Here is a 6000-nt window from a genome sequence, read left to right as displayed (position 1 = left end):
CCCCTTTTGGCCGATGAACACACGCCACTGCCAACACGGGAGCGCAGGAGGGAAAGGGCGACCTCCTCCCCAAAAGGTTCCTCTGGAGGGGGGTCAAACCTCTCCCGTGAAGTCCGAGCAGGTCCGGGCTGGGGGCAGAACAGGGCGCAGGAAACGAAGGCAAACGGGAACCAGCAAAGAGCCAGATGAGCAGGCCGAGAACAAAAGGACCTCGGAGCCTCTCCAACACACCCCTTGCCTGAGTTAAGGCCAAAGGGAAGGGCCTTGCCCTTTGCCCAGGAGAAAGCAAAAAACTCCACCCCCCCAGAGCCTTCTGAGGGCTCCCAACCTGCAATGTGGGCTGGGCCAGTTCTTTTGTGGGTGTGAGTCACCCAAGGCAAAGCCCCCTCCCCCATTGAACATCTTTCTTTTCCAGTGGGGCAGGGGAAAGAAAAATTCCTGCTTGGTTTTTTAGAAGAAGTAAAGCTGTGACAGGGATCCCCTCCCCCCTGCCCTCACTGCCCCCCAGTAACAGGGACTGGGGAGAACTGGGAAGCTTTCCTGGGAACACTGGGAGCAGCCGGCTGGGGTCAGAATAAAAGCAGGGCTGAGGGGGACAAACGAACTCCCAAACTGAGTGTTGGGATGGACTGGGGGGTCCCGGCTGGGCCCGAGGCCACAGGGAGGGGCTGCGGCCGCTGGTGGCTCAGGAGCTCTGTGGGGAGAGAAAAGGGGGTGAGAGCGGGGTGGGGGGACAGGGGGGACACCGGGATTAACGGAGACCTGGACTGGAGCCAGCGGGACCAGAACTGGGGCAACAGGGATCATACTGGGAGCAACTGGGAGCATGCTGGGGGCAACCGGGATATACTGGGAGTGTCTGGGAGTGAGTGGAACCATAGGGGGGCAAATGGGAGTAACTGGAACCACGCTGGGGGCAACTGGGATCATACTGGAAGCAGCTGGGCCCCTGCTGGGATCATACTGGGATCATACTGGGAATGACTGCAAAGGGTCCCTGTGGGAGAGGCCCTGGGGGTGCTGGTGGACAGAGGCTGAACCTGAGCCAGCGGGTGCCCGGGTGGGCAAGAAGGCCAAGGGCAGGCTGGCCTGGATCAGAAAGAGTGTGGCAGCAGGAGCAGGGCAGTGATTCTTCTGCTGGACTGGGCACTGGTCTTAAAGAGAGTATCAAAACAGGCAAATATTTCCCCATCTGTGGAAATATGAACAGGCTCAGATACAACATCCACATGAATACATCAAAGAACATAGTGATCAGGGAGTTTCTATATCCAAATAGAAAAATGCTTAAAATGAAATTGTGATTCTGACTTCTCTCTCTGCCCCATGTTGGGCAGCAAAAATGTGCTGGTTTAAAGGTAAACCAGCAGGGGAAATGAACTCAACCCAAAAGAGAGATTATAAATCAGAATAACAGTTTAATAAAATAATACAATAAGTACGATTATAAAGACAAAAAATTGGTTTTAACCCACAAAACAAAAATATATAACCCAGCAGCCTGGGGCATGAGCAGAGTGGTGTTCTTTGGTCCCCCTGAGTCCAAAGTAAAGGGAAAGGGGAAAAAAACCCTGTTGGTAAGAGTGGTGGTGCAGTCTGGTCAAGAGTGGTTGTCCTAGTTAGAACAGCTGGGACCAATTCCTCACTGGATGGGTGTAGCCCAAAACTGTGGATTCTATGGCCTTCCATGCCATTTTCCCAAAAACTGTTGTCCGGGGGGGTGGGGGGGGCCTGCGAGGTGGGGGGGATGTTCCTGTCCTCATACCCTTTTATGGAATTCCCCGCTTTGAGGGGAGGACTGAGCATCCTTTTATGGAATTCCCCCCTCTGAGGAGGGGACTGAGCATCCTTTTATGGAATTCCCCGCTTTGGGGGAAGAACTAAGCATCCTTTTATGGAATTCCCCGCTGTGAGGGGAGGACTGGGCATTCCTGCCTGAACTGGAGAATATATAAACCTGGAGTTTCAGAACCTTTCTACCACTCGTGGGATCCAAAGGAAGACTGCAGCTCACCGCTCTCAACCAGCCTGAGACCACCCCCCTCAACTGGACTGCAATCACCACTTTTGACCAGACTGCAACAGCTCTCCCACCAGTAGGTTTTTTTCCCCTCTCCCTTTACTTTGGACTTGGGGGGGTCCCAAGGAACAGCACTTTGTTCATGACCCAGGGTGCTGGGTTCTACATTTGGGTTTTGTGGATTAAAACCAATTGCTTGTCTGTATAATCAGACTTATTGAGCAGGGGGGGTCCAAGGGGGACCCAAGGAGGGCCCAAGGGGGTTGGGCCAGGGGGGGAAGGGCTGCAGGGGGCGGATCCCGGAGGAGGAAACCCGCCAAAAGCGGCGGCCCAGCCGAGGGAGGAGCTGAGCGGGAGCAGAAAGAAGAGCAGCCCAAAGGTCCTGGCGGTGGCTCGGCAATGGCGGGGGGGGCGAGAGCGGTTTGGGGGCCCCCCGTGAGAGCCGGGGGGGAACCCCGGTAGCCGCGGAGTGGGGAGAGTGGAGAGGGGCGATCCCGGAGCTGGGGGACCCCCGGCAGGCTGGAGGGGGGAGCAGGGAGAGGGAGGAGCCCCGGGAGGCTGCAAGGGGGGTCCCGGAGAAGGGGAAGCCTGGGCAGTGGGGACCCCTGGGATCCCTGGGCCAAGAAAGTGGAGAAGGCGGAGAGGGGGAATGTCTGGGAACCCGGCCCCCTGAAGCAGAGAGTGAGGGGAGAAGGGACCCCTGGGACACCCAAGAGTCCCGGCATCCCTAAGCAGGACCCCCAGCAGCCCAGAGAGGGGAGACCCCAGAAGGTAAAGGTGCAGAGACCAGAGAGGGGAAACGTCTGGGAGGGTTTTTTTGGGCTGAATGTTCATATTTTGGACTATTTTTTTTGCTGACTCTTGATCTTTTGCAAATTTGCTGGGAGTTTGTGCAGGTTTTATTTCCCAAATCTTGTTGGTTTTTTTTTCTGGGCTGAATGTTGGTGTTTTGGAGGTTTTCAGGGACACAGGATGCCCGGTGAGTTCCAGAGATGGACTTGGGCAACACACTCACGTTCTTTTCCCCCCCCCATCAGGATTTCTGCTTCCCAAAGGTTGGTCGGATGGAGGAGGAGGCTGCGAGGAAGAGGAAGATGCCGCGGGCCCCCCAGGCAGGTGAGGAGGAAGTCAGTGCCCCTTTGGGTCAGTCTTTTGTCTTTTGTGGCCGTCCTGCCGGGGCCGGAGTTGGGGGCATGTCCTTGGGTTTTCCTGTGGGCCGGAGGCAAATCCCCTGCGTGTCCTTGTTGCTTCCTGCCCCAGGCCCCGAGGTGAGGCCGGAGAGCGCGGAGGACAAATCCCGGCGGCAGAGCCTGGTGGGAGAGGCCGTTTTGAAGGGCTCCCCGGCGCAGGAAGGCAGCGGGGAGGAAAAGGGCCGGAGATGCCCCCGCAGGAGGGGCTGCAAAGCCAGCCCAGGGGGCTGTGAGGAGGAAAGAGCCAGCGTGTGCCGGGAAGGCGGCCGGAGCTTGAGGCGGAGCTGCGAGCTGGTGGTCCCTGAGCAGCCTCCCAGCAGGGAAAAGCCCTTCAGGTGTTTGGAATGTGGAAAGAGCTTCAGTAAGAGATCCGACCTCCTGAGGCACCAGCACATCCACACTGGGGAACGGCCCTATACGTGTGGGGAGTGTGGGAAGAGCTTCAGTGACAGCTCCAACCTCCACAAGCACTGTCGCATCCACACCGGGGAACGGCCCTACACGTGTGGGGAGTGTGGGAAGAGCTTCACTCGGAGCTCCCACCGGCTCCGACACCAGATGATCCACAGTGGGGAAAGGCCCTACACCTGTGAGGAATGTGGGAAGAGCTTCACTCAGAGCTCTGACCTGCTCCGACACCAGATGATCCACAGTAAGGAAAAGCCCTACATGTGTGAGGAATGTGGGAAGAGCTTCAAACGGAGCTCCCACCTCCTCAGCCACCAGATGATCCACAGTGGGGAAAGGCCCTACATGTGTGGGGAATGTGGGAACAGCTTCAATCAGAGCTCCAGCCTGCTCCAACACCAGATGATCCACAGTGGGGAAGGCCCTACACGTGTGCGGAGTGTGGGAAGAGCTTCAGGGACAGCTCCAGCCTTTGCAAACACCGTTGCATCCACACCAGGGAATGGCCCTACAAGTGCTTGGAATGTGGGAAGAGCTTCAGCACAAGCCCCAAGCTGCTCAGCCACCAGCACATCCACACTGGGGAACAGCCCTACACGTGTAGGGAATGTGGGACAGCTCCACCCTCTACACCCACCGTCGCCTCCACATCAGGGAGAGGCCCTTCCACTGTGGGGAGTGTGGGAAGAGCTTCAGGCAGAGCTCTTCCTTGACCTCCCACCCACGGACCCACCAGTAATGGAAGCCCCGAGTGCCCCGACTGCGGGAAGAGCTTCGGCCGCTGCTCCAACTCCATCAGCCATGGGAGGACCCGCGTTGGATGATCCACAGGGACCCCCGTTGGGCACAGACCTGGTGTGCTGGTTTTAAGGTAAACCAGCAGGGGAAATGACAGTGGTGACATCATGGGGACATTGGTGACATCACAGGGACAGCGGTGACATCACAGAGAGAGCTGTGACATCACAGGGACATTGGTGACATCACAGGGACAGCGGTGACATCACCAGGGGTTAATTTTTGTGTGAAAATCTCCTGCTTTGGGCAATAAATTCTGACTCCTCCTCCGGCATCCGTCAGTTCCTCCCTGGGAACCAGGAATGGGAATGGGGACAGGGGGAATGGGAATGGGGACCCCTGGAATGGGAATGGGAACACCTGGAATGGGAATGGAGACACCAGGAACTGGGATGGGAACACCTGGAATGGGAATGGGAATTCGTGAAATGGGAATGGGGACACCTGGAATGGGAATGGAGGCACCTGGAATGGGAATGGGAACACCAAGAACTGGGAATGGGGAAACCAGAAGTGGGATGGGAATACCAGGAATTGGAGGAGGGACAATAGGAATGGGAATGGGGACACCTGGAATGGGATGGAACACCAGGAAAGGGAATTGGAACACCTGGAATGGGAATAGGAACACCTGGAATGGGAATGAGAATGCCTGGAATGGGGACATAAGGAATGGGATGGGGACAATAGCAATGGGATGGGAACACCAGGAATGGAAATGGGAAGACCTGGAATGGGAATGGGGACATTGGGAATGGGAATGGGGACACCTAAAATGAGATGGGACACCTGGAAAGGGAATTGGAACACCTGGAATGGGACTGGGAACATCTGGAATGGGAATGGGAACACCTGGAATGGGAACTCCTGGAATGGGAATGGGGACACCTGGAATGGGATGGGAACAACTAGAATGGGATGGGAACACCTGGAACAGGAATGCAAACCCGTGGAATGGGAATGGGAACACCCGGGCCCGGGCTGTGTCCCTGGTGAAACAGGAGGCCAGGCCCAAAAGAGTTCACGAAGAAATTTGGGCCTGCTAACAAGCTCCCAACAGCCAAGACCATCTGTGCTCGTTCTGTTCTACTGACTGGAGCAAAGCTTCAGAGAATAGTACAGGAACATGTCCTAGGCCTAGAGGGGATAAATTAGAGAGACAGCAGGATCAGGGAGACATTGGAAGAGGAGGAATAGGCCGGGAGCCAGGGCTTTTTCCAAGCTTCAGGGAGCGGGTCAAGAACAATGGAAGAGAAGGAAGGTCAAGCTGAGGAAGGTGAGTTGAAGCCCCCAGAGCCATGGAGGAAGAGTGGAAGTCCCCTCAGGATTGAGGGCCAAGAGAAGCACCGCCCCAAGCCCCGCCTGAGCTCCACCTATACTCCACCTATTCTTAATACGCAGAGAGAGATGTTGGAATCACTTGAATATGCATTTAATCCCAGCTGAAGATTGTATAAAAATGCTGATTTTGTGTGAAGCCTTGGAGCAAGTTTGTCCAGTGCGAGCTGGCTTGCTCCCAACGTTGAAGAAACAAATACCTGGCTGCTTAAAGAGAAAAAAGTCTCTGAGCAGTTTCTCGGACCG

This window comes from Pipra filicauda, unplaced genomic scaffold, assembly GCF_003945595.2.
Source record: "Pipra filicauda isolate LSUMZ 115617 unplaced genomic scaffold, ASM394559v2 scaffold749_size132029_pilon, whole genome shotgun sequence".
In the NCBI taxonomy this organism is placed as follows: Eukaryota; Metazoa; Chordata; class Aves; order Passeriformes; family Pipridae; genus Pipra; species Pipra filicauda.
This window is presented reverse-complemented; position numbering follows the sequence as displayed.